The sequence below is a fragment of the Papaver somniferum genome, unplaced genomic scaffold (genome assembly GCF_003573695.1).
Source record: "Papaver somniferum cultivar HN1 unplaced genomic scaffold, ASM357369v1 unplaced-scaffold_123, whole genome shotgun sequence".
Taxonomy (NCBI): Eukaryota; Viridiplantae; Streptophyta; class Magnoliopsida; order Ranunculales; family Papaveraceae; genus Papaver; species Papaver somniferum.
Window position 1 is genome coordinate 258,605 of NW_020621381.1, and position 12,267 is coordinate 270,871.

The 12,267-nt window shown below is 38.6% G+C and overlaps 1 long non-coding RNA gene across 1 annotated transcript; it reads left to right on the forward strand.

Annotated features, from left to right (window-relative positions):
• The first annotated feature begins 250 nt into the window (after nt 1–250).
• On the forward strand, nt 251–3,130 carry LOC113330994. The gene is made up of 3 exons (XR_003350627.1): nt 251–481; nt 2,224–2,307; nt 2,876–3,130. It is a non-coding gene; the product is annotated as an uncharacterized LOC113330994 (long non-coding RNA).
• The last annotated feature ends 9,137 nt before the right edge of the window (nt 3,131–12,267 follow it).

Below are 12,267 nucleotides of genomic sequence, written 5' to 3' on the forward strand. Positions count from 1 at the left end.
GATGAACGTTAATTAATAGAAATTCATCTAACAACGACCTAGTTACGAAATTAGTATCACTAGATAGGTCTCGAAAAGTTATGTGATATAGACTACTCGAACGTATCATTCGGACACTGGACGAAAAAGATATCATCAGATAAGTATGAAGGGTAAAATAGTAATTTTGTCGTACACCGCTTGGCTGCCCGTATCAATCTTGGGTGCCTTTTATCCTGCACTGCCCAGAACCTCGCCCTTTTATCCTGCACTGCCCAGAACCTTCTTTCTTCATTCTTCTTTCTTATTCTTCTTTCTTATTCTTTTTCCCTTCCTCTCTTCTTCATTCTTCTTTCTTATTCTTCCCTTCTTTCGATCGATTTCTAGTTGACGGAGCTAGATTAAATTGATGTGAGTAATTCTTTAAGCTTAGGAGTTATTTGTATCGATGGAGAAGGTGATGGTGCCGTTGTTGTTTGATTACAGGAAAAAGAGAAAAAGGGTAAGTAATTTAGGGTTTCTTATTTATCGTAATTGCTTTGTGAAAGTGTTATGATTTAATCGATTTTAGAGTGGGTTTGCTGTTGATTGAATTCTAGATAGATTTATGAGGTTTAATTTTAGTTTCATAGTAAATCAAATCAAAAATTAGGGCTCACAGGATTGAGCTGTCGATGTAGAATCACAGATGAAGAAGATGAATTAAATGGTGGTGATTCGAGGAAGATTTTAGGTTGTTAAAATTAGGGTTGTTTCTATTCTTTCCAATTTGTAATTAGGGTTGTTTTAGATTGAGATACTTGAAGAAGAGTTGGATATTGATGGTGATTGAAATTGAATTGTTAATTTAGAGTGCTGCTGTGAAGAAGGGGGTTATGTGTATGATGTTAGGGTTTGGGTTTGAGAAGATGAAGATGAATGGAATTGCAAGAGTTTGTGTTGCTGCTTAAGTGATTGGGTTTGGATAATACCAAGAAGGTTGAGCAAGATAAATTTGATATCATTGTTAGTGGCTTAAATGATTTGTGTAGTTGGAGCTAAAGGTGTCTGAGATGAAGTTACTGAATGATTGCATTTGGGGGTTTAACTAGATGACTGGATTAGGGATGTACCAATCAGAGCAAGGGGAATGATTGACAGTAAGGTATATGAAGTATGAATTACAGATTGTAATGAAGTTGCAGATACTAGATATGAGGAACTGAAATGTAATGGAGGGGTTGGTGTTCTTTTGGTAGTTGCAGGTGAATATGTCATGGTTACTCACATGAGATGGTAATGGTTGTGGTGCTGCTGGTAAATTGAGGTATGGTTGAATGTGAAGTATTGTATGAGAATTGATTTGGTGTTGTGATAGTTGTACAGAGTTGGAGTTAAGGTTTAGATGAATTGGTTGTTGAGGATGAATTGCAGATGAGAAGAATATGAATGAAGATAAAGTCTGGTGGTGGTGTAGTCTTAGAAGGATTGGAGTTTGGATGAATGTGCAGGGTTGTAGTGATGCTGCTGGTTCTACAGTTCAAGACAAGTTATAGGTCACAGGTTATAAGACTTGGTGATAATGAAGATAGTGAAGTTGTGAAACTGGATTTGGTTATAATCTTGTGTAAGATGAAGGTTGATAGTTTGTTTGATTTGAGATGAAGTTGAGATAGCAGAGTTACTGATTTGTTAGAATTGATATTAGTGGTGTTGGTTGTTTGAACTTCTGTTTCTTAAATTTTAGCCTGTTAGTCATCCCAGTCAGATTATCTGACAGTTTCTGTTTTTTAGCCGATTCAGAATATCTGTCCGGGTTGAATCGGTTTGACTCAGTTGACCTGACGTTGACCAATTGACTTCCTTTGACCTTTGACTGTGGACTTTACTTATGTTGATTGTTAGTTGGCCCCTTTGACTGTTAGAGACTGTTAGTTGACCCAGGTGGAACGGGCCTTAATTTAATGGGACGAGATTAGTAGACTTGGGCTTGAGTCTAGTTATCCTACTTTGATGTTTCGAACCCATTATGGTACGAATTAGCTTTTGGTTTCTTCTACAAAGTTGTAGATATTATTAAGACTCATCAAATGGACTATAGAACCAACCCAATTGAAGGTTTTCTAAAGATGGATAATGAAAAGGTTTAGAACCATAAATGGCTTAGAACCATTAGATAGTTTACTTAACGTATAACTAGAGACTTGTTGAGAACCTTGTGTGAGACTTTTGGCTAATCTCTTGGAGTTCTTGTGTGATTAACAGTTAATCTTTATTAACACCGATCGATTCAAAGGATGAACCAATAGAATGTGGATTTCAAGATAGGCTTGGCTTGTCATCAAATCGGTGAGAACTCTTGTAACCTTCTTGTAATCATTAAGTTCATTTTCAACATCGAGCATGATGTGCCTTTGTTTTTTATGAGCATATTTGTGAGTAAACGAATGGGTATGAGTTGTGATATGCGTTATCTAGCATCCCCATAGGGAGTGTCTATGGTTTCCCCATGGCTTTTTGCTAAGTTAATTCAGCACGGGAATTGTAAATATTACATAGCACGAGAAGTGCATATAATAGCTATTTTCAGCACAAGGGTGTAAATAGTATTACTTTTTATTTTATATGGTAACTTTATGTTTTATTCATCACGGGAAGTGTAAGTAGTACTACGAGGTATTTGGGGAAAACGGTCTTATACATATCATACTAGTTTGATCGCTAAATATGTTTTTCCTTTCTAAAATGCTATATTTCGATGTTGCGCTCCGTGTTTGGTGTAAAAGGTGTTAATTACTTTCTACATTGGTTTACTTAAATTGTTTATCCTTTAGTATCATGTTAGTGATTACTTGAAAGTTATTTGTTTTCATTGGGCACCCCTCTGGGATGATGTGCTCACTCGTTCCCACTTCAGTTTCAGTAATCAGAAGAAATGGTGCACGTGAAGATATCCATTTTCGTAGCTTAAAGCTTTTACCGCATTAGAGATATTGTGTATCTTTCGTTTATGTATTTTTTTTGTTAATCTGTAAAAAAACACATTATAATATTCATATCACTCGAGAGATCTTCATTTATACAATAGCAGAGAGTATGGGTTTGTTTTTGGGACTAGCTTATGTAATTGAGATTCTTAAATTCGTTAATCTAGATTTGATGCTTTCAATTAGGTTGTAATGTTATTATCTAAGCAGGTGATTAGGTTGGGGCGTCACATCATTCAATGTTGAGCAACATTTAGCAACAACACTATCATTTCATATCTACTTACATGTTCATAAACTAAAACATACCTATGCAATTTAAGTATTTCACCATCTTACCCACAAAAAATACAAATACCAAAAAGAAAAAGAAAAAAGAAAAATAAACATAACATTCCCCTGCATTTTCAGTCTCTATTGCCAGAACCAAAAAAAGAAAACATGATTCAGTGACTTACCATTTGTATTAGACCCCTCTTCATTTGAATTCTTCTCTGTACTTTGATAATAACTATTTCTTAACCTTTTTTTTAACATTATATCATCATTTCCATTCGAGCACTTACCAAAAAATCCACCATCTCTCTACATAAGAATTCAAATGTCGATAAGGCTTACTCATTGCCATACCCATCACTCGGAATCGGAATCATCAGATTCCTCTTCCTCCTCGTCTTCATCTGCATCTTCCGCTTCGGAATCAGTCTTTTGGGCCAACAATTGATCATTAATCCCAATTCTCCAATCTTCGCGAAATTCCAGAATTCTCGGTTTTAGTTCTTCTTCAGCTTCGTACTCTGCAACCTCCCTTTCCAGTGAATCTTGAGTGGGTGTATCACTTTCGTACCCAACAACAACAACAGGCTCTTCATCTTCGGAAGCAGTTGCATCACTGTCGATTGTCCCATATTCTTTCTTTATTGTTGCATTAATCTCAGCCATTTCAGCCAACCTCGCCCTTTTATCCTGCACTGCCCAGAACCTTTCCTCTTCTGCTTCATCTATGAAAAGATCAAGATGGCGCTTCTTTGGAAAAATATGTACCGGTTTCTCTACTGGTTTCTCTTCTGCTTTGTTTTCATTTATTGCAGCATGCGTATCTTCCCAGAGAGGATCGAGTTCAATATCATTCAACAAGTCACTTACTCTTTTTTGTACTTTCTCTAGATCATCCTTGGTCATCTGCCCAATCATCTGCATAGTGGTTGATAACCTTTCTCGTATTTCTTTCTCTTATAAACCTTTCAATAGTTGCTCTTTGATTTAGAAAAATTTAGTAAACAGTAGTCTCCCTCTACATATTTCTCTCTGAAATTATTTTCTCTCTGACCCTTTGGTTTCCCTGTTAATCCCCTCATAAACTACTTTATCAGGAATAAACTGTAAATTATTGGAGGGTCACGCCTATACCCAAGAGAAAGCTTTAATCGAACACGTTCCCTAGTCTAAATGGCATCTATTCTAGCCCACTATATCATAATGACGTGATAAACCTAGGTAAAATGGCATTTTTGTTAATTAAAGTAGCTTTAATAACTAGAGAAAAAAGAAAAAAAAAGTTATTTCCTTCTCTTACTTGCACGGGAGAAATACTGGAAGAGGAGAAATAGAGAAACCCTAGGTAAGGAAATAGAAAAAAATTTATTTCCTTCTCTTATCAGATTAAATTCGAATTTACTTGTTAATTTCATGAATGGGGGATGGGTTTTTCTTAATTTGAAATTATTATCGCTAGGGTTTCAGGTATATACATTTCCTAAAACTGAAATTGTTTTCTACTATATCCTGTAAACCTAGGGTTCTGTAAATTTTAGGAGTTTTTTTATGATTTTGGCTGTGATTCTATATCTTATCTGTGATGGAAATTGTGGAAGCACATCGATATTGTTAGTGTTTCTTTTGTTTTGTTCAGGTCTTTCATTTTTTTATGATCATAAACCAATTTAGAGAGAGTCCATCTAGAGCATTCTCTGATAAATTCTAATAATAAGATTGTAATTTTGGGTTTGGGTTCACATGGATGATCACGTTTCCTTATGATTTCCTTATTGATTTTTGTTAGACAGTATTAATTGGTTGAAACAATTGATATTTTGTGTGAATTTTGTGGCGGAAATTGTGGAATTTGGTGTAGGTTGAGTTAATTTTTTACTAGTGGTTTATTTTTATGGATTTAGGAATGAGATTTTGCTGCTGTAAGGAGTAAAATTTGCATTGTAGATTAGGCCAGCGTTGTTCCAGAGCCAGAAAGGAGAATATGTTGTCGTATTCTCTCAATTTTTTTTCTTCAATTCGCAACGGTGTTCTATCATGCTAAGAAATTGGTTTAACAGGGAAGAAGGCGTATTTAAAACTCGGTGTTCGACCTGCAATGCACGTGCACTCCACTTGTAGCCTATTAGAGAACCTACTCATTCCCTACCTCCACATACAACAAATGGCATCGTTTGACTCCGCGGAATATTTGGCAATCACCAAAGCATGGGCAGCCGAAAGTCGAGTTCTATATGGCTCCTCGACCGAGACCTTTTAGGCGAAGATACATAACAAATTTATCCAAGATTATGGGAACCCGAAAAGAAAAAGCGTTCAACAAATCAAGGATAGGCACAACATTATCCTAAATGCGGTAGCTGGGTTTTTATAATCAAACACCGGATCTCACACTCAAGCCACCTTAGCTTGTCCCCTCTACAATTTGTACGTATCTTTATGGTTTATTCGGCACAATATTTTTTCAATTTAAATGTAACCAAATAAGTTTGTGTGTTGTTTTTTTAGCACGAAGCCGTGAAAGCGCGCTACTTAGAAGAAAAAGGGGAAGTGTTCACGTTTGATGAAATCGTTCACTTCATAGTATTCATCTTTACGGAGTACCACCAGCATTAAATGGTGGGTGAATCGGACTTCATACTCTTATTTGGCTTCCATATGGGAAAGGACAGTTCTCTGTTAAGAGTGTTTATAATGTGTTGTCTAGTCCATCTAATACTTCTGCAGGTACTGATTCTATTTCTCCACAGGTATGGAAAGTTTTGTGGAAGTTAAATTATTTGTTTGGAAGTGCTTAAAGTTATAGTCCCAACAAGAGAACAACTAGCTAGATATGGAAATGATATTGAATTACATTGCAGTTTGTGTAATCATCATGTGGAATCCAGTAATCACCTATTCCTTGAATGTGGTTATGCTAGATCTATTTGGCTGGTTTTAAACATCAATGTTAGTAATATTATGGTACAACATGGTTCATTTAGGAGTTGGATTCTCTCTTGGTTTTCTGCAGGAAATAAGATTACCTTTAGTACTGGAATTACTAGACATGAGATTAATAAATTGCTAATGGTTTCAGTTTGGACTATTTGATATTCAAAGATTTTTCAGAACATAACTCCAAATAGGAAAATATCAATAGGTGGCATTAATAAACTTGTGTCTCATGGAACTAATCTTTTTCTTCTACTAATGGGGTTGTGAAGGTGCTAAGATGGAAACCTCCTGATAATGTTTATCTGAAAATAAATTTTGATGCATCTTTTAAGTCAGATTCATTACAAGGTGGAATAGGGATAATAGTGAGGAATTGCGCAGGTAGCTGCATTGGGGTGCAAGGACAATGCTTCAATGGAGGAATGAAGATAGGAGTTGAAGATAAGGATCTGGAATGTAGCTATGCTGGCAGTTGTTACTCTGGAACCCTCTAAGAACTTTAATCATGTTATCTTTGAATCATATTGTGAGACTTTAATAAAATCCATCAATGATCAAACCTATTATGTTCATTGGATGAATCAAGCTTTGGTTTTAGATATTAATTCTAATTGGACAGAACACACAAATAAAGTAATGGGTTTTAGTTCACTTAATTCTAATTGTGGCCATAGCTTCTTCCAGTTCTTACGATTTTATTTTTCAACTACACCAACACGTACTCTACTTTTTACAAAGTTAGTTTTTTACTTTAGTACCGTTATAACAAATGTAGCAACACGTACTCCGCTTTTTAGCTATCATTTTGATTTATTTTCTGAATTCGGGTACGAACAAAAAAACTTCAGGATGAAATGAATATTAATGGCATCTAACTCCTTTCCGTTAGAGCCGTCAAAGCAGAAAATTATGCAGCAGGATAACAAGATTTGGCTGAGAAAATTCTTAACATAGAACGTGCAACATGCAAATTGAAGGATTTTTACCTTTCTATTTTACCAAATTATTTACGAAATACACTTAATTATTATTAGTAAAAATATTGCCAAATTTCCATTTACATTACATTACCCATTTATGATAATAAATCTTTACCCTATGTGTTCATATCTCTCGTCTTAAATCATTTCATGTTTCTACTCTTAAATCTTCTACCCCCCCCCACCCCACCCCCTAGAAAACAAAACAAGTAGTTTACTTTGATCATCTGGTTCATCTTCTGGATAAACCATATATTCTCGTCAGTTTTTCTTCAAGTTACGGAATAATCGGATGGACCGTGTAAGTATATCTTTTCAGTACTTCTTTGTTAACTGAGACTGTAACTCTAATGGTCATAGTAGGGTAAATATTGTCTTCACATGCACTACAGTAGGTAGCTAACCTCTGATTATTTGTATGATTCATATATGATAACTGAACTCATATTGTGATTTGTGATTACTCTTTGTGTATGTATTACTCTTTGCAATGATAATTCGTAGTTTTGTTCGGATTACAATAACATTTTCACAAGATGTTGACAATTTTTCTCCGTCCAGGTATCTGAGAATTCATAATGGATCCTAGAGTAATGGATAAATCTTAGGTGTATACCGATAGAACCAAACCGCGTTATCAAGATGGAGTTAAAGCATTTATAGAGTTTGCTACGCATACATACCAACAGGATATTGCGAATGGGAAACGGAAACCAGACGACGAGGGCAAAGTTAGGTTTCTATGTCCATGTGTGAAATGTCTCAACCTCTACGTGCACAAGGCAAGTAAAGTTAGTTGCATTTATATTCTTCTGGATTCATTCAAAATTATGCTGTATGGACTAAGCACGGAGAAGGAGATGAGTCATCAAGGTGGACACTTCTGGATGGTAATGACAACGACGGTCCGCACACTGATGAACCAACACATGATGTAGAGACTATAGAAATGGTTAGTGCTTTATTAGGAGATAACTTTTCAAAGGATTCTGATAAGATGCAACGGCTACTCAAAGATGCTGGGAAACCCATGTACGAAGGATGTGCCGATTTTATAAAGATATCTGCAATGTGTGACATGTTTAACTTGAAGACAAGCACAGAGCTTCCAACAAGTTCTTTAATGAACTTCTACCACTATTAAAATCCATGCTCCCTCCAGGAAATGAGATGATGAAAAGTACATATGAAGCTAAGAAGGTGTTGAGATATACAAGGTGCTAAGAAGGTGTTGAGATACATGTATGCATCAATGACTGCATTCTCTATAGGAAGAATTACAAGGATTGCACCAAGTATCCCACCTGTGGGGAATCAAGATGGAAAGTTGACGACACCTCCCAAGAGGTGCATGAAAAGATTCCGGCCAAAGTCTTGTGGTATTTCCCAATTATCCCAAGACTGAAACGGTTGTTTCAATCAAAGAGAATTGTCAAACATTTATTGTGGCACGACACCACCAGAAAGAAAGACGAGGGTGTTTTACGGCATCCGGTGGACTCACCGGCATAAAAAAATATATATGAAAGATATCTTGTAATTTGTGATGATCAAAGGGATGCCAAAACATCACAGTGTGTGTTCAATTTTGGCAGTGATTTATAACCTTCCGCCATCGTTGTGTATGAAGAGAAAGTTCACCATGTTGTCATTAATTATCGATGGGGGGCCTTGTAAGGACATTGATGTTATGTTACAACCGTTTGTTGAGGATCTCGATGAATTGTTTGAGGGAGTCGAATGTTTTGATGCGCTGAAACAGCAGATGCTTACTCTATGTGCGGTTTTTTTATGGTCAATAAATGATTACCCTGTGTTTGTGGGTGAAAACGATTTATGCTGGTTTTGGTAATTTTGGGTGTGTGGGTGAGAAACAAATCTAAACCCTAAACAATGCACTGCACGAGAGTACTTTTGATTCGAGAGATCAATCTGTACAATCCTAGCCTAAACCAAGAAATGGACGTTCCAGGCTTGCTTCGGTCACAAAGTGGAGGAAAAGGGTTGGTCTTAGGGAGGGAAGCGAAGAGAGTGTTGAGACTAGAATCATTGATTTTGAAGGTGTGGTTGTTTATGACTTGTATCTGAAAGTAGAACTGGATAGCAGAATGGAAAGCTACCAGGTGATTTCTAGATACTGTGTTGTTGCCGACCCCAAAAACTTGTTGTTTGGTGAAAATAGGTGAAGCCTATTTATACAAGTCATATTGAAACGTACCCTGGTCTCGTAGGAAGTGGAAACGATTGAGTGGTGGAAGAATAGAGTAACGTGTAACCGTCAATCATTATGCTTCCATGATGAAGGAAGTGAATTCGTTTACACCGTTACTTTTTACCACCACTAATTGTACTGCTTTATGACACTTTCTCGTAACGGGCGCATTGCACGCCGCACGCTGTAAACCGCCAGACCAATACCCTGATGAGCATCCCCCAGTTTGTGACATGTTTGATGTCTCGAGTGTTTTCGTGGAAAACATGTAGCACTTTGCTACGTGTGGAAAGTCAAATTCAAAGGACTTACCGCAGGAAAATAGCGTGTAATGCTATTGGGCTCATTTTGGATGGTCGCCTAAAACTTGCCACAGGTTTTTCAGCTCGGTGGTGAACTTCGATGGCTGAGATCGCATCTCATGAAGGAGGGTAGCCGTTGATTACGGCTACCTTGTGTTGGCGCCTGATAATGGCGCGGTGGCGTTTTGGTGTACGCCAGTGGCAATGTGGCATGGCTGGTATGACTCGTGCATGCCAGTGGCACGGTGATGCAAGTGGCGCTTGGCGTATCCATAGCCACTAGATTTAGGAAGTTGGTCGCCTGAAACTTGCCACAAGTCTGGCAGTTCAGTGACGAACTTGGATGGATGAGATTGCATCTCATGAGGAAGGACGGCCATTGATTATGTACGCATCTTGTTGTATAGTGAAGTGGTGCCATTGGCATAGTGGCGCCTGCCGGAGCCATGACATATCGGCATGCTAGTGGCGTAGCCGTGGCAGCTGTTTTGGCATATTGGTGTTAGACCCAAATATGGCTTCTGGCAACATTGGCTTTATTGCTAAGTTAATCTTGAGGCCTTAGCAGAGTCACTGGACTCAGTTGGCATGGAAACTTTTAGCCAAATTAGGGTTTGGCGCATCGCAACTCGGCATGACTGCAACATGGCGGCGTGGCTGACATAGTTAGCACATGTCAGTGGCATGAAGTAGCGTCTGGTATAGCGATGGCCGCTAGACTTTGGCACCTCAGTGTTGGACCCACATGTGGTGTGGCAACATTGGCCCTGTTTCCACATCAATTCCAACGCTCTGGGAGACGTTATTTGCCTTTAGTTGGCGTAACAACTTTGCCCAAATTAGGGTTTGGCATGTCGAAACCCTAATTAGTGCGTGTGGCATGCGGCCGCGGCATGGCGATACTTTTTGCGCAAATGGCGCCATTGCTATGCCAAAGGAACTATGGCAAGACCATAGTGTGGAAACGACCACAAGAGTAGGGATTTCCGTGGGTGGCTATGATATGGCGCCTACCCTAGGGATTCCTGGGTCCCATACGTCTCACGACATGTTGTGGGGTCGAAGTGGCATAATTTTTGCCATGACTGGAAATTACGGCTTTGGTTGATGCAGGGTCGTGATTTTGACTAGAAAACCCTAACTTAAGATTTTCCTTGTGTTGGCCACGAACAAGAGGTAGGTTAGCACATAGGGCGGTATTTATGGCATGTTGCCACGAAGTGGCATGTTTTGCACGTTGGTGCGGCGGAGTGGCATGTTGGCATGCCGCTGTTGATGGTGGTTTTTAGCTTAGGGTTAAAATCGTAAACCTTAGTCAAACAGTGACATCACACTTGAGTAATAATGTCGCCACTAGCACATTTATTGAACCGTTCAACATGACTGCGTAAAATTACCGAGGTACCTTTTTTATGCATATGCCATGCTCTACGGCAGAGCCCTCGGTACTGACCATCATCATCTCTACACATGCCAGCCGCGCATGCTAGCCAAACGTGCCAATTGCATGCCATGCCAGCCACATCTTCGCGCCAAAGAAATGCCAACCATGCCATCCGCACCACCGTGCTAATGGCATGCCATGCCAGCCACATCTCCGCGCCAAGGCATGCCAACCATGCCAGCCGCACCACTGTGCCAAAGGCATGCCAACCATGCCAGCCGCACCACCGTGCTAATGGCATGCCATGCTAGCCACATCTCCGCGCCAAAGGCATGCCAACCATGCCATCCGCACCACCGTGCCAATGGCATTTGGTGTGCTTGGGAACGACACACAAAAGACTTGCAAGTATACAAGGCCAAGTTTTAGTATAGAGAGTAAGCAAGGGATTAGTCCACAGGGAGTGGGAGCATACAAGAAATTTTCCTAAGCTAGCAATGGAGACAAGGCACTATGGCAGTGATCAAGGAAAAGTAATATGGCAATTGCAAAGAACCAAAACAGTTAACAAAGCAAAGCAGTTAACACAAGATGGAAAAACAGCAAAGATTAAATGGCAGAGGATATAAAATAAAAATAGCAGGGAACCAAGGTGTAAGCCAAGTGCAGGGGGAGTTTTTGCACTGATTTCAGTGCACAACAGCTTCAAAATGCAAGAAAAACAGTGAAGGAAGGTAAATTTAGCAGGGAACAAAATAGAACTGAAATTATAAGTGATTGTAAAGGATTTGTGGTTAAGCCAAGGCTTAGGATCCACCTTGTGTCCTAATCAAACAACATATTTCTAGGTTGAGTTGAATATCCTATGCATACATCTAGAAATGGAAGAGAACTAACTTGCTCATTAGTTTGCCCCTAGTATTGACTGTCTTTTGACAAAACAGTCAATCACATGCACTATGAGCATTAGTTTCTTCCAATTGCTCAAGCAAAACAGGGCATGGAGTTAACTATCCTAGCAACTTGTCATTTGACAGTGCATAAGGCTTCAACTGAGCCTTAGCTTAATGCTACTTAGCTCATGCTCAACATATTACATACACAAGCATTCATCATACAAGATAATTCAAACACAACACACAACATTCAAAAAAAATCAACTGTGATAAAGGGACTGAATTTGAAATTGTAATGAAAATTTCTTCAAATGTCTACTGGCTCGTCCAGAGATCGT